This window comes from Neolamprologus multifasciatus, chromosome 14, assembly GCF_963576455.1.
Source record: "Neolamprologus multifasciatus chromosome 14, fNeoMul1.2, whole genome shotgun sequence".
In the NCBI taxonomy this organism is placed as follows: domain Eukaryota; kingdom Metazoa; phylum Chordata; class Actinopteri; order Cichliformes; family Cichlidae; genus Neolamprologus; species Neolamprologus multifasciatus.
In genome coordinates, this window is record NC_140452.1 from 16,075,028 (window position 1) to 16,092,121 (window position 17,094).

The 17,094-nt window shown below is 39.6% G+C and overlaps 2 protein-coding genes across 3 annotated transcripts in view; one reads left to right on the plus strand and one right to left on the minus strand.

The window, feature by feature from the left end:
* Window positions 1-17,094, minus strand: part of polr1g (RNA polymerase I subunit G) — a 224,515-nt gene that overhangs the window by 41,091 nt on the left and 166,330 nt on the right. The gene's annotated exons all lie outside the window — the stretch shown is intronic.
* The window catches only part of gpr4 (G protein-coupled receptor 4), a 56,374-nt gene that overhangs the window by 31,155 nt on the left and 8,125 nt on the right, over window positions 1-17,094 (plus strand). The window contains exon 1 of one of the 2 annotated variants that reach the window (XM_085130951.1): window positions 1,486-15,848. The exons of the other annotated variant lie outside the window; for it this stretch is intronic. The gene's annotated coding sequence lies outside the window, so the exon portion shown is untranslated. Of the gene's footprint in view, window positions 1-1,485; window positions 15,849-17,094 lie in introns of those variants that run through there. 2 annotated transcript variants of the gene reach the window in all.

Here is a 17,094-nt window from a genome sequence, read left to right on the forward strand (position 1 = left end):
CTAAATGAACTACAGGTGTGAAAATACCCTTTAAATCTCAGGGAATTCGTTGTGCATTTACAGTTACAATGAAACTCGAGTCATTTGTAAGATGTCTCAGTTTGCTCTCATTCTCTTTCACCAGAAAGGTTATTTTCAGTGTCTGTGATTGTCTGGGTATTCTTTTTCCTCGCTTGGTTTCTTTTCTTGCAGCTGAAACATCACACTGAGATGTGCATTCGTTTTTTGAATGATCACATTCCACGGGGAGGGGCACATTTCTTGGCTCACTGAGCATTCATTTACATGTAATCTATGTGCCAAACATAGACACACGATGTGAAACTCAGTATTTCCTGTTTGTGCACATAACATTTTGTTTCCTTTTCCTCTGTCTTTCTTGTCACTTGTAAATAAAACTCAGATGCTTTATTGTTTTCTGTCTATAACAGAGGCTTAAAAGAAAAAAAACTCCATTTTGCCTTTCAGTCGTAATTTTTCCTCTTTTTCCATTTATGCTTCCCTCTCCTTCATCTCTCTCTCCTTCATCTCTCTTCTCCTCACTCGTCTTTTCTCCTTTTTTCATTCTCCCATTTTCTTATTACATCCTGCATTTGCGTCTTCTGCTTTGATTAATCATTTTTAAGCAGTGACTTCCTGTTTGCCTTCCTTTTTCTATTTGGAGCAAATATCCGTTTTCTGCATTTTTATCTTTGCATTGTTTTAAATTGAATAACATGCTTTATTCAGAATTGTTTGGTTCATCTGAAAAGATCGGTTGCTTCAGAGGATCTAAAGATTATTGTAAAAAATATCCTGGTAGTTTCCTTTTGCTGGATAAAGTGTAATCTGTCTCAGTTCATTCACATTATCTGTCACTAAATATGGAAGGAAGTAAATGATGATTAAGAAACCTGCTGTGGTAATTCCATACTAGCCTTGTTTGTACCATATGAACACATTTGTCTAATAGCTACGACATATTAAGATGGAGGAGAGCAGATCCATTCCCAAGTGACCATACGTTAAATGTTTTCTATCCAGAAAACTGGTACTACATAACCTGCATCTCTTAGCCAGCAATTCAGAGTGGCTTGTGCTTGGAGCCACTTTCCAATGAGCCAAAACAGTGATGTATACATCCTGCACTGTTGTTTGTGCTGTATATTGTGTACGTTTTACAGTGCAGAGAGTGGTCACTGCAGGTAAAGTTGGACAGATTGAAAGTTTGACTGCTATGTGCTGCAATGACTGTCCGGGTGGCCAGTAGAAATGAAACATCCAGCCCAAAGCAGCCACTGCCAGCAACAAGGAGCAAAAGCTAATATGTGTTCATTATTTAACTATATATTAGGGGTGCAATGATACACAAAATTCACGGTTCGGTTCAATACTTTGGTGTCATGGTTCGATATTTTTTCGATACGAAAAAATGTTCATGGCTTTTTAATTGGTCATTTATTAAAATTATAAATATATATTTTAACTATTTAAGTACATTTTTTAAATTTAATCTTGCTGAAACAACAAAGTAATTTAAAAAAATAAATCTATCTGATCGAAAAATCACTTATCTTTGGAAAAGAGAGTTTATTACAGAGAAATGGCTCTTTCCAAAATAAAAGCTATACTATACGCTTCTTCTGGGCTATATTCTCAGCAGCATATTAAACATATCAGGTCCCCATAAGGAGAATCATGTGCTAACGGCTGTCTAAATGACTCGGGTAAAGTTTGTAGCATGCGTGCTTGTTGTTTTTGTCTGCTTCCACTTGTCTTTGCACTAGGATGATGTTGGCGTAAATGTGCAGTCGTATTCATTGTGTTCCCACTAGTGCTGTCAGCGTTAATCTGAAATGACGTTAACGCCACAACACAGCAAATCTCTGTTAACGAGCTACCGCCGATCGTCCCGTGCATCGGGCTGGACAGCGTCAACACATTAACAAGCTAACTGTGCTAACGCACTAGTTCCCACAAATTGAGCATTGCGTGGCACATTCGACATACTGTTTTACTTTCGTCCATGACGTGCTTACCTTCAGGGTCATGCTTCACATGAAAACCAAGATAGTTCCAAAAGCCAGATCTGAATGAGGGTGGGGGAGGCTCAATTTGCCATATTGCAACGAACTTAGCTTCTGTCTTGCTAGCTTGCGCTCAGTGGATCTGCACTCGACAGTGCAGCCTAGGCGGAGTAGTCGAACACAAATCCACTGAGCGCTCAACACAGACAGCATCGTCAGAAGAAAAGTTGATCAAATAAATTAAAAATATTGTATTGTTTGATACATATGTGTACCGAACCGAAAGCACTGTATCGAACGGTTCAATATCGATACATGTATTGTTGCACCCCTAATATATATATATATATATTAGTGCTGTTAGGGTTAATCTTGTTAAAATGACGTTAACGAGATTAACCCTGACAGCAATGAAAAGCCTTTCTTTGAAACAGTAGGCAAGTAGACATGACAAGTGTGCTTTAACAGTTGCTTGTTTTACACAGCAGTGTGTGTAAACACAGTTTGGATTTGTTAAGTCATGCTCCTAGTTACTCTACAGATCTATTAAAACTATTTTAATACAGAAAACTGACTGAAATCCTGCTGGAAGCTTAGAAAATTTCTCTTGATTTATTCTGTTCTCTGTGGGTCCACGAACAGTGTGTTGAGCCCAGCAGTGAGTGCACCATATGCCACACTGTGTAAAAGCCCCACAACCAGCCTTGAGTTGCGTTGCTTTTTCCTGGTAATATAAAAAGCATTATCATTTATGGCTCAGTCACATTAGAGTAAAAATAGGATGGCAGCCTCCTTGCAATTAGGAAAAATCAATGGTTGCCCAGTAGGGCTGGGACTTGAGAAGAGAACTGGTTCCCAGTTATTTAGTTCCTTGGAATTGTTAGTCTGCCTGCCTATCGATTCTGCTTATCGGTGAAATCTGCTCTACAGTCAGCTGATTTCGGTTCGTGTGCCAGAGCAGGACAACAATGGCAAAATCTACAGCATGGATATGGACATATGGACATTTTATTTATTTTTATTGGTGGTAAAGTGCAAACTGCATCCAGGACAGAAACAACTGCATGCTGCCAACACAACGTTGGCTCTTTTTAAACATATGCACAGATAGCATGCTATCACTAAGCTAGCCAAGAACGCAGAGTGATGTTAAAGCTGTCAGCTTTATGTCCTATATTATATACCTTATACCTAAATATTAAGAACGATCATATGTCCTCATTAGGATAGGAATTTGTGTTGGTGTGTGGGATTGTAGCCTCAAGTTTATGTTTATTTTGTTAACTGGTAACTATGAAACAATGCATTTCAGGTCATTTTGCAAAGAAATGTGAAAGTAATTTAATAACTTTGTTATTAGTTAGTTCCCATTCCTATGGCCAGTCTGTGCAAATGTGAACAACTGTTCTGTGACAACATAACAGGGGACTCAACAAGTGGTTGTCAACTGTGGGTTTTCAATTATTTACTATTTCTATTATGTGGGTTACCAATTATTTACAGTTAATTATCACAGATTGGCTGACCCCACACTCGACCCCCTTTTTTTTAAGGACCACTTTGTTGCCATCGTCATGCAACAAAGTCCTTTTGAAGATGGCAACTAATGGTGAGTAGTAGATCTTCAAAGTGATCATTTTAAAAGCAAAGAGACTGCGAGTTCATTGGACACGGTCTCAATAATTTTGGTCTCCAAACAGTGTTTTCCGTAGTTTAACTGTTAGGATACACACCTTTCCTTTGTCCTGTTCCTGAAACTCAACACTGCTCCATATGATAAATAAACTAGATCAGTTTCATTCTTGCTACCAAACTAGCAGTTACACTATTGTTGTGTTTCACTAACAAAATCCATTTGTCAATTTCTAAGCTTAATTAATTAATTCCATCAATTAATACGACTGAGTCTTTTTTTAAGATTCAGATTCCTTTATTGTCACACAGTTGATACATGACACATGCTGAACAAAAATATACATAGAAAAAAAACAAGAAAATCATAATAAAAACGGGACCATGTTTAAAAAGCCTGTAGTCCAACTGTCTGTTACACAGTAGTAGAATAAAATAAAAATAAAGATGGTATTGCACATGTATAGAACATGAAAAAAAATAAAAACAATATATGCAAAAGAAAATCATTTTCAGAGATTAGAGGAAACAGAGTCATAAGACTGTATCCATCTTTTCATGTAGCAAATAATTTGCTCAAATCAGAAACTCTAATTCATCATCCCTTTACTGACAATATGTCCGCACTTCTCAAAAATATCTCTTCTCTTGAAGGCTGAACTCCAGCGTCCTCACAAAAAAAAAAAAGAAGTACAAAAGGACAACAAATACACAAAAAGAAACACAGGCAGTTCATCTTGACCCAGTCGCTGTGTCTGCACTGGCTGTCATGGCGCTGATAAGTCAAGATCTACACAACAAACCTCCTCTGCTCTCTCTCCTCTCGCCCTGCTGTGCTTATTGTTGCGGGGTTCATGAGAGTGATGCTGGGACTTTCCCACCACACTTATGGGAGCTGACACTGAACTGTCCACCCTTGTGTTTACAATTCATTATGACAATAAGACCCCTCTGGGACACCCGTCTCAAACTCAGACCCATGAGCTTGGAGATGCAGCCCAAGTGTCTTGTCTGATGCGGTTGGTAGTCCTGAGTGCTATAGCCTCGAATCTCATGAACAAAATGCCAACATGGAAGTCAGGTAGGTTTGCAAGATCGAAGAGGAAATATCCAGAAAAGCGTTCCTGCAAGTAAACAAATTTGATTGGCAGCTCCATACATTTTAATGTCAAGCCAGTTTATTGTGTTCTGTTGCCTGGAGCTACTTCCATCAGAAGCCACAGAGATGATCACTCATATCAAAAAGGACAGAGGCAGAAGATGACAGGCTATTTTTTTTAAGATAGGAACTACTCAGTAAATAGCTTTTAATAAATTGGAAGAAATGCAAAGCTTGAAAAAAATGATGCTATTGATTTTTATGCTGCCCTCGCAGCCTTTTCAGCAGAGCTAGACATAAACCTACATGTCCTTGATCCCTGGTAAAGAACGCCAGGCTTTAAGCTAAATGACTTTATTGAGGGCTCCATTGATGAGTATGTATATAGATGCATCAAGCTGGTTGTTTTTGTATTTTTGTTCCTTCTATTTGTCTCTGCTATTTAAAATATAGGTAATGTGATTCATGAAAACTGCTATGAAGGCAGCAAGCTGAAATGCGATGGAACAAGTAATAGAGTTATTTTATTTACTACCAAATGTTTCTGGAGTTATAATCTTCAGACTATATCCAATCAGCTCTTAGCAGGTTTATTTGCATCATTTTTGGTAATAATACTGTAAAAGCTAAGTTTCTGTAAATTAAAATAGAATGCAATGATTTGCAAATATTGTGAATCCATATGTTATATATAATAGAATATAGACCTTTTTTCACATGTCTGAACTGAGAAATTGCACCATTATGAGAAAAATATTAGCTCATTTTGAATTTAATAAAAGCAGCACTTTACAAAAAAGTTGGCATGGAGGAAGCAAAAGACTGGAAAAGTAAACTGTCCCAAAAAGAAAGATGCAAAAACAGTTGCAACTAATTTGGCAGATCAGCAACATGATTGGGCTTAAAAAGAAGTGCAGAGGTTCACCTGGAATTCTACAATTATACAAATTGTAGAATTTGTCAAAGTAATGTTCTTCTACATAAACTATGACTATATATGTGTTGTGTGAACACCATTAGTGTAACACAGGGGTAGGCAACTCCAGGCCTCAAGTGCCGGTGTCCTGCAGGTTTTAGACATCACCCTGTGTCAACACACCTGAATCAAATCATTAGTTCATTCCCAGGCCTCTGGAGAACTTCAAGACATGTTGAGGAGGTAATTTAGCCATTTGAGTCGGCTGTGTTGGATCAAGGACACATCTAAAACCTGCAGGACACCGGCACTCGAGGCCTGGAGTTGCCTACCCCTGGTGTAACACAATGCAATTCAACAGAATCTTAGATTCACCGTAGAACTGGACAAATCTCCTTCTTTAAACAGTTTCAATGAAGCATGAATATCTCCCTGAACGGGGACGTAACAATCAACAAGGATTGTTGGATTTGAATCGTGGCTCAAGAGTTGGGAGTTCGCCTTGTAATCGGAAGGTTGCCGGTTTGAGCCCCGGCTTGGCCAGTCTCGGTCATTGTGTCCTTGGGCAAGACACTTCACCCGTTGTCTACTGGTGGTGGTCAGAGGGCCTGGTGGCGCCAGTGTCCGGCAGCCTCGCCTCTGTCAGTGCGCCCCAGGGTGGCTGTGGCTACAATGTAGCTTACCATCACCAGTGTGTGAATGTGTGTGTGAATGGGTGGATGACTGGATATGTAAAGCGCTATATAAATACAGGCCATTTACCATTTTACCATCCATTGCAACACAATTTTGACTCCCAGTTGCAGCTGAGTGCAGAGTGCCCATTTACTACAATGCTTCAGGCAGTGTTTTAAACCTTTGGCTTTGTATTTAAAGGATCTCAATGATATGTTCACAGTAGCCACACAGTCAAGGCTGTAAGCGAGGAAGGCCCATCTGTCTGTCTGTCTGTCTCTCTCACCATTAAGAAAAACAGGACAAAGGTCCTGTGGGACTTTAAATTCCAGACAGACAAGCGGTTGTTGGTCTACCAACCAGATAAAGTGGTTGTTGACAAGGAGCCGAAGACAGCAGTTGTGATAGATGTGGCAATTCCAGGAGGGTGTGTGTGTGTGTGTAGGTATGTGAGTGTGTGTGTGCGAGGATCTCTGGCGCTCTTCCACATTGTGTCTTTTGTCCCATCTTCCTCCCCCTCTCCACCAACCAGTTGCAGTAGATTGCTGCCCCTCCCTGGTTCTGCAAGAGGTTTCTTCCTGTTAAAAGGGAGTTTTTCCTTCCTACTGTTATTAAGTGCTCGCTCAAAGGGGGCCATTAGATCGTCTCTGTTACTGTCGGGTCTTTATCTTAAAATAGAAAGTGCCTCGAGGTGATTGTTGGCGTAATTTAAAATTTTAAAAATATAAAAAAATGGAATTGAATTGTGTGGCCGTGTATGTCTTTGTGTGCTTGTGTGTCACCATGTGACATACCTGGAGCTATACAGGCTGAAACACCCTGACTCAGTCTGTTTATGTTGTAAGTGCAATTTAACATCAAACATTACTTATTTAACTGATATGATTAACTGAATAAAAATAGTAGCAGATAAAACTCCAATTACTGGTGACAGACTCTGCTCAAATTTCATTGGACGGACTGATACAATCAGTGAGGCATCCTGCCAGTAATGTAATAGATATTGTCCGGACTTACTCCATGTCTATAAACACTGGCTGTGTAGCCAATACAATAGCAGCAGCTGCAGGATGCCAGCATTGTTTACACCAGAGCTATGCTCTTGGATGTGGTTTAGTGTTTTGTTTAGTTTTTTGGTGTGTGTGCGTGTTTTAATTAATGCAAATTAAAACCAACAAAGCTACAAGTGTAAGACACGCATAATTTAGTTTTAGAAGTAGATGCTGTAGGATATATGTGCAGATATGTGGCTGAAGAGCCACTACACGATAGACAGGATGTTTAAATATGTTTTGTGGAAAATATAAACTCAGTTTTCTTTCCTTACATGAGCCTAATTACACCCAGCCTTTCAGTTCATGGTAAGCTAAGTAAGATAAGTTAATGTTGCCCTGCTAATAGTCATTACAAAACTGTCACTCGGTTAAGAGGTGGTTTAAAGTTTGGGAAGGAGGGGCTTTATTTCAATCTTCACAGTTCAGAATAAAAATATGGGTTTTAATGTATTTGGGAATTCAAATGGGTACCAGCCTTCCTCAAGTTTAACACAAGTTAAAACAAGTGTACATGAGAGCGAATTAAGTGAGGATCAGGTCCTTAGAACTTGTTCTGCTAGTCTTCTATTGTGCTTTGTTACTTTATCCCAAGGGTGAGCTTAGCACACGAGGAGGGGGATGATGAGGGGGATGAGGGGGAAAAACACAAGCTTTATTAATATCACTAATATGATTGTTAATAATGTGTGTGTAGACATATTTGGAATGAGCATAAAGAAAAAAGGACGTGGGCCAGCCAGACTGTCAATATTCACTCCAAAATGTAAAAAATGTGCAAAACGTGTCTGTTCAGGACACAACCTGTAACCCTAAACCAGTATGCTTTTTCTTTTAACTTGCCCTCTGATTACCTGGTTAGAAAACAGAGAGTCCTACACAATGGAAATGTTTGTTTTTTTTACTTTTCCGATCTTACGTACCACTGCTGTCACTGCGTTACAATACTGTATAGAGTAAAGGTTTCTGCGTAGGATGGACATGTGATGCTTTATGAGTGGCTCATATCCTCTAGTCTCTAGTCTAGTTTTTGTACAAAGCTTCTTGCAGTTCCCACTAGACCTTTAAAGTCCCCCTCAAATGTTCCCAAGATCTTATTCTTTTATCCTTTAAAAGAATGCCTGAGAGGAATGAACTTCCTGTCTGAGTACCAGTGGAATAACATTCTCAATGATAAGTCTTCCCTGCTCGTGTAGGAATACTGCCATAGCAGGTAGGCCGTTTCAGTATCTTTGTACGAGATAAATGTCAGGTAAGCTTAGCGGTTGTTTGAATTGACAGGACCCGACAAAATGAATAATACAGAATAATACAATTCAACATATTTAAAATATATTACAAGGGATGAGTGAGGAAGCCAGAGGGAGAATGGGCATTGTGCCTACTTATGATGTGATTTAGATGGTCAGGTGACACGTGTATGTGACAAGTGACAACCTTAATTTTTTTTTTCAAATGATAATTTAAACATAATAGATAATTATAAATATAAAATGTAAAAAATAAATATAAAAAATGTCAGTAAAAAATCTCAATCACCTGACTAACATCTTTAAATCCAGGATTTACAAGAAAGGAACATTTAAAAAGAACAGGCACAAAGGCCGAAATATGCTTTGAGCACATTCATATACTTTCTATATATAATCTGGAAGATGGTCATAAGTGGTGGGAACAAAGCAGGGTCTGGGTCGCTGTACTGTACATGTTATAATAGTTGGTGGTTGGGTTGGAGTCTGTGTCCTCTCGTCTCAGGAACTGTAATTTCTTGAAATTTCATAATCCTGGAAGCTAAAAATCTACAAGGAATGAGAGTCGTCTCTAATATTTACAGAATTATCTCATTGTTTTTGTTAAATTCTACCACTTCCATAAACAGTTGAGCTCATCTTTCGTGGCGTTGTCACGTTGAAGTGATAATACAGTGAGCATTTTACTCGCAGTTAATGGGAAATACTAATAAATACAGTTTAACATCATCTGTGTCCCACAGAGCAGCGTGCAGACACACCATCAACAAGCTGCCCACACAACAGTGTAAGAATGTCTAAAATAAGAGTGACGATATTGAACTTGCTGAACTCTAGCTCTGCTAAAACTATCAAAAATGTTATAAATGTTGGGAAGTTGATGTCAGAAACATGGGAACATGGGTGGGCCTAAACCGAGAACAAGGGACACGGCGACTCTGCTGTCATCAGGTGTCCGGTTCTCTGTCACCACTTGGCTGCAGCCCAAGTTCTTTTCTTGTCCTTATTATTTGTCATTGAGCTCGAGTTTTTGAAAAGCTAGGGTGAGTGAAAGTATTTGGCAAACGCACCGTGAAATAAGAATTTTAGAGGGTGGTAAATCCAATTTCACCAAACAGTTAACTTCATTATCATAGATTGTAGCTGTGCTGTCAGTTTGTTAACAGTAACAACTGCAGCTTATGTCCGAGTCTCTCATGTAAAGTTGTCTTGAGAAATAATTAAGCAGTAAGCCATTAGAAATATTGACTGTGATTATCCTGAATGCGTGTGTTTCTCAGCAGTTCTGACTCTGCTGTTCACTAAGATGCTCCGGGATGTCTAGTGGTTAATTTCCTGCTTCTCTCTCCATTTCCACTACATAACATGTCCCCAAAATAATACAAAGGGAGCTGTGGATTCTACCTGTTTTGTTTTTAATAACCAGTAAACTGAGTGTAAGTTTTCACCTAAATGTTATTCAGTATTCTTTAAGTTTGTTTTTATATTTAAAGACTTTATCGTGGCTTCTTTCTTTCCTCAGCTGAACTAGACTGTTGAGATCATCACTGACACGTTCAGCGTGTCCAGTAATGATGAACCATCTGACTTTGTTTTATTTCATTTTATTGCCAAAACTGCATTTTGGCACATAACAAGGCTGCACTTCCACTGAACAAGTTAGCTGTGACTCAACTCGTGTCGGATGTATTTATAACCCGACAGTGTGTACAGTAAAGACGGCATTTTTCACTTTGGTTTAAGAACAAGAAAACAAAGAAGGTGTGACAGCACGCTGATGCTGACCTTCACATATCACTGATACTGATGAGGGTTTGTGAGGAAGCTGAAAATAAAACACGGCTTTAAAGTATTATTCATCTGAACTGTGCTAATAAGCTGGTGTAACACAAATTTAGCCTCCCCTGTGAACTCAGGGTGCTCGGTTTTTAACAAAATGAACAGGCCTCACAGGAAAACTGCTTGTACCTGCAGAAGATTGCCATTGTGTGGTTTAGATGATTTTTTATGAGCGTTTGTGTATGCATATGCGTGCATGCTTGTGTCCTGGAAGAGGCCAAGTTGTTTTGTGAAGTGTGCAAGGTGTTTCAGCACGGCTGATAGTGTTGCGTTACTGTCTTCCTGTTTCCGCTGTTTGACTGTCAACAGGAATGTTTGGCAAACAGCCACCCAGTTAGTGCCTCAGCACTGACCCACACACACACACTTTACATTCATCCTTTACATTCCTCCTAATCTAACACTATCCAAAACTCAGATTTACTTTGCATGCTTAAAGCAAAAACCTGTATAATTGCAGTTCATCGTGGAAACAATTGCATGCATCCAGATTTCTTTTGCATATTTTGTTACCGCCGGTTATGATACACTTGGCAATGAGGTGCCGGCTGGGCTTTGTTTTAACATTTTCAACTTGTTTCCAGATCTCAGATCTATTCTTAGCAGCACTTTTAACAAGTGAGAAGCGGAGCTCACATTCCAAAACCATCTTTGTTCTCAAGGTTAGATTTACAGTTTAGACAAAGTCACACACACGCGACTCTGACCTTTTCTCAGACACAGGTCAGGATCTTGTGTCTAGATGCTCCACTGTCTCGTATTACGGCGCAGACACTAGACTAAAGAAAGAATAAATAAAGGGTTATATTACTGCTGCTAACCACGGTGGAACAGTGGTTAGGACGATTGCCTCACAGCAAGAAGGACCCAAGTTCATTTCTTCTATCTGACTTATTTATAAGCCACTGTTCTCCCCGTGTTTGGGTCGATTCTCTCCGAGTACTCTGGCTTCCTCCCATAGTCCAAAGACATGCAGTTAGTGGGGTTAGGTTAATTGGAATCTAAGCTGCCTGTAGGTGTGAATGTGAGTGTGAATAGATGTCTGTCTCCATGTGTTGTCCCTGTGACAGACTGGCGACCTGTCCAGGGTGTACACTGCCTCTCGCCCTGTGGTAGCTGGGATACGCTCTAACCCCCACGCATCCCTGAATTGGAAGAGAATGGATGGATAGATGAACTATTAACTAACCTAGACTTATCTTAAAGGCATGTTTTGCTCACCACACTTCATGTTTTGGAGCACGAAAACAGATTTATAACCAACTTTTTAAGTTTCCTGTTTAGGCTGAGATTAATGAAATGAAATTAGACTGAAACGGATATTGAGGATTATAAAGAGAATTTTCTATTTTGTACATCTGAATGTATAATCAATATTACTGTATCATATCTAATGCACTCAGAATATCTTATAACAAAAGTAGCGTACTACAAGTTTTGCTGATGAGCTCACTATGTAGTCTTCTAACATCGAACATCCTACATAAGCAGTAGGAACACAGACTACATTATCTTATTAAGTGGTGACAAAGTACACTGATCACATGACTTCAACTCGCTGCTACTGACTTTATAATGATGTAAAGAGCTTTGACTTGTATGGGTGCTTTAAAGTATGGAAATAAAGTATGTTACATTTCATGTTATCCTGCTTAATGTTGCTTTGTGACATATTAAGAGTTGGTTACCAAGAGAAAAACCACAAACGCCAGAGGTGGCTACAACACAGGTGCACAATGAGAGTGCAGCATGTGGGGATGGGTATTAATCGTGTCGTGGGGACTTAAATCTGTTTACTAAGGCACATTATGGGGACTTTTCACCTTTATGGGGATAAAAAGCAAATCCTCATAAAGAGAAACAATAATATTTAAGCTGTAGACATGCTGAGGTTAGACTGAGATTACATTTGGAGGGAAAATTAGTTTAGGCAATGACTAATTAAGGCCAAGGTTTGGAGTTAGTATCCTTGAAATGATTGAAAATCACAGTAATGTCCTTGTAAGTCTTGGGAACACAACATTGTAATTGTGCTGCTGCCAGTGCTGCCTTGACCTAATCTCCTCTGGCAGCAGATCAGACACTGCTGTGTTTTACTCTACTGCCCCAAACAGGTCGAAAGAGGCCGTCATTGTTCATGCATGCACACACATTTCTAATTCCTTATTACTAATAAACCTGTTGAGCCTGTGACCTCAAATCTTCTTTTACATAACATCTCTGCATAACTGTACCTTATGCAATATGTTTTCATAGGAATGTTGGACGTTTTTAAAAAGAAGTTCTTTTAATACAACTGGGACTGCACAGAGAGCCTAACAGCAGGGAAGTAAAAGAAAGAAAGGGAAAATAAAGATGCTATCTGGATGAAAGAAAGCTGTATTTCTAGACCATGTGAAAAATTGAAATGAGAATTTATTAAAACTACAAAAAGCTTTTGTTTGTTTTATTATTTATTTATCTCTACATTAACAGAAGCTACAAACAACTCACCCTCCCTCTGGTAATGACATCAAAGAATTTGTCAGAGAGGTATTTTTTTCAGTTTCTATATTTGCCAGCACTTATCATATCTATTTAAATGTGCACTGAACAGATAAACAAACACAGTGAAGTGAAGCTTCTTCCTAATCTGCAGATTTACATTTTAACAGGAAGTTTGGATGTTTATAAAAGCGACAGCGCCACGGCTTTTGTTTAAGTTAAACAAGCCCGTGTAAACTGGGAGCTCAGCCCTTACACTTAACTCCTATTTGAGTTATTGTTGCTTTCTACGGAGCCCCGCAGGGGACATGGGAGAAAAAAAATTAAGACGGACTTTTGCGAGATCTCGCAAACCAAACTCGGGATCTCGCAAAACAAACTCGGGATCTCGCATTCTTCCCGTTAGCTCGAAGCAGTGTTGCCAACTTAGCGACTTTGTCGCTATATTTAGCGAGTTTTCAGACCCCCTAGCGACTTTTTTTCTAGAAAAAGTCGCTAAAAAAAAGACGTGAAAGCACATATCGCTTTTACTCTCAACAAGCAGCGGGTGCTGTAACGCAGTCAGTTCTTCTTTTACTCTTATGCTGTTTTGTGGATCAGGTTTAAAACTACTTATAAACACACACACACACACAAAGTAACTCCACCAGAGTGCCTATTTCGGGTCACTTTTGCTGGTTCAAGCCCGGGTAAAGGAGCAGGGTTGGAATTGTGACATTACAAAAAACAATAATTGCTAAAAGAAATTTAATTTGTAGTTCTAAATAAATTCTAAATGCATTTAGGACGTTTTTTACTCACTTTATGTCTCGTCCACGATGTTATTTCTCTCTCCAGCAGCGTAGGTTACAATTACATTAGCATGACCAATTATGCAAATTAGGTGATGACGTCATTTAGCGACTTCTAGCGACTTTTAGGACAACCAATAGCGATTTTCCTTACTGAGGAGTTGGCAACACTGGCTCGAAGCTAACGGGAGGTCAAGACCTACTACAGCCGGGAGGAACACCGCTTTCCCGGCACATCGTGCCTCGACCTCCCGGTCGGCTTCGAGCCAGCGTCCGAAGAATGCGGCTAAAACGTTTGCCGAGTTTGTTTTGCGAGATCCCGAGTTAGTTTTGCGAAGTCCGTCTTAATTTTTTTTTTCTCCCATGTCCCCTGCGGGGCTCCGTAGCTTTCCTATCAGCTCAGAGCAGTTATTTTCTGACCATTATTTTCTGACCTCTGGCATCAACACAGCATTCTTGCTCAGAAAACCGCCGCTCACTGAATATTTTCCCTTTTTCAGGCCAATCTCTGTAAATCCTACAGATGATCCCAGTGGCAAATCCCAGTAGATCAGCAGTTTCTGAACCCTGTCTGACACTGGCAACCATGCCATCTTCAATGGGATTTTTGCGCAATTCATTGCTCACAATTGGTTGCGTCCATTGCACAAGACGGGTGAAGAAAAGAGTGTAGGCAGGGTGGAGATGAGTGTCAGGGGTGATTTGTGACAGAAGGATCAGAAGGAGTGCTCGGGTTGAGTGGCTTGGAGACAAAGTTAGAGAGGCGAGGTTGAAATGGTGTGGACATCTGCAGAGGAGGGATAGTGGATATACTGAAGGAAGGATGTTGAAGATGGAACTGAGAAGGTGGAAAACAGGAAGACCTCACAGAGGTTCATGGATGTAATGAAGGAGGACATGTAGAAGTTGCTAAGGGTACTGTGAAAGAAGATGTTAGATGTACGCATCTCCTTTCTTCATTGCAACAACATGGAATATATTTCTTGTGTTGTAAGAGACCATCTCACTGGACCTCCATTGTACTTGGGAACAACGTCAGCGTTGCCCTTTTACATAGTCCGGCTTCTGCCCTCATACTGCAATCAGCTTTGAGCAAGGAGATAACGCCACTGTTTCAACTGCGTTTGCTGGGCAACCATTGCACCACTGTGTTGCCTCCACGTTTGCATGCTATCAGTTTTTTAATCACATTGGTCGCTGATTGTGCAAGGTTTTTAAATGTTATCACCAAATGTGTATTAGTGAAACACTGTGAAAGTTGAATCATGCATCCCACATCTTTGTGAACATTGCAAACAAAGAGGGACTCGCTCATTAAAACCATCCACGCGCTATTAACGTTCAGGACCTATTCGAACATTTATGTTGACACTGTAAATTATGACATAAGCAGCAGCAATAGGACAATTAACTAGTTCAAAATCTTAAATCTAAAAGAATAAAACAGTGTTTGTCAATACGCTCTGTTGGTTATGCAACATATTCACAGTGACTGGAGATGAGTGTTGACTTTGCATCAGAAAGAAGAACTTCTGACTGATGACTAGTGGCTTAAATGTGTGCATACATTTCTCGGAAAGCACATGCATGTGCATCACTCTCATGGATATGAAGCATGATAAATATATGCAGCTGATATTACAAACCATAGTTGTGGTGACTGAGTGGAGAAAGATAACAGAACGGAGACGTGCTGGAAAATAAGCCCATGTCATTCTGGTTTATTTTACTCCTGTAAATAAGGACTGACAGCATGTCTGTGAGCCAGACTTGATCCTCCAGTTACTCCACTGTGGCTGCTGGACAGTCTTTATGTTACATTAACTTAGTTTCTTACCCCATAGTTTGATTTGAGTACTAACCCTGCGCTCTGTGATGGGAGTTTAAGACGTGAAGGTTTTGTCACTGACATGTGGCCCTGCTGTTATCTAATGAGGAAGTGAAGTCTTTCATCTGTGCTCAGTGGGGACAGATGTGATCACAGTTCTTTGATTGTCGAGTGCTGTGAATTCAGCTGTGAAAGAGAGTCTTCAAGACAACGGCTCAGTGGGATCGCATCTAAACTGTCTTTCATATTATAAATATTCATCTTCAGGAATGCAAGGTAAAAAGTCTTTTAGTGTTGATGTTTTCTTTCTTCTTCATTCACACTTTTGCATTTCTTCTTGACTTTTTTCTTTTCTTTGCACCCCCAAACCTCTTCGTTTGTATTTCCTTCCTTTCTCGCCTTGCTTCTTTCCTCCTCGTGTTTCTTTCCATTTATTGAAATTTAAAAAAAACAACAACTCCCAGCTGGACAGGAGAGTCTTAGAGATTCTTTATTTATAATTAGACATCTAATATAATCACTGCAGGGCTTTGCTCTTCTATTGTAAGCCTGACACAATAGAATTTTAATAATTATCCAATACAGGTGTCCATTCTTATTCCCAGGGTGTCAAATATTGCCATTTTGTCACAGGTACTGGTATCTCACAGATATGCACAAGAGGCCCTTTGGCACTGATGCTGTGGGAGAAGTGTCATAGTGTTTCATTTCATCGAGACCCTTTGAGGTTAGATTTTTAACACACTGGGAAATCTCAACAGTTGATTAAGTGCAAAATATTTTCCTAACACTAGCTAAGTAGGTGAAAGGAAACAGCAATTAAAAGTCAAACTAACAGAACAAAGGGAGGCTCCCAAACAGGATGTTCTTCTAGTTGACAGTCTGGTAATTTATGCCACCTTTCCTGCCTCTGTATGTCACTCGAGTGTTTGCTTTCTGAAATAGTACCATCACATCACCTTGTACAAATTTCTGTGACACCAGCAGCTTCTGACCAAATGGTGCAATTTGCCAAAGAACTGAAAAACGGAATTACCTACGGAGGCCACAAAAGGTCACTCATTTAGCTAATGCTCAAAGTACAGTGGGTGTGCTCACAGCTACTGAGGAATGAACCAAAAAATGTGTTGCATAACTGGCACATCATCTCCTCTTCCTGTATCACCTATAGCTCATTTCCTTAAAATGTCAAACTTTGTCTTTCACCGGGGTTACAGGGGTTCGTTTCTCTCTTATGGAATTAACAAAATTAGCAGAAAATATTAAAAAAACGAGCAGAAACATGAAACATTCATCTATCAGCTGACACACCTTTGACATTTTAGAACATAAAAAATGACAATTTAGCACAAGAGTGATGAGTAATTATCTCTGCAACGAACGTGTGTGTTTGACAACAGATTAGGGCAGAGCTGTGGCCCAGTTGTGGTCACCTTATCAAAATCAATGTTTCCTAAACATAGCTTTTTTTTAATCGTGTCACTGAGGAAATGTCCTAGCATAGCACTCTCCTGTGTTTGTA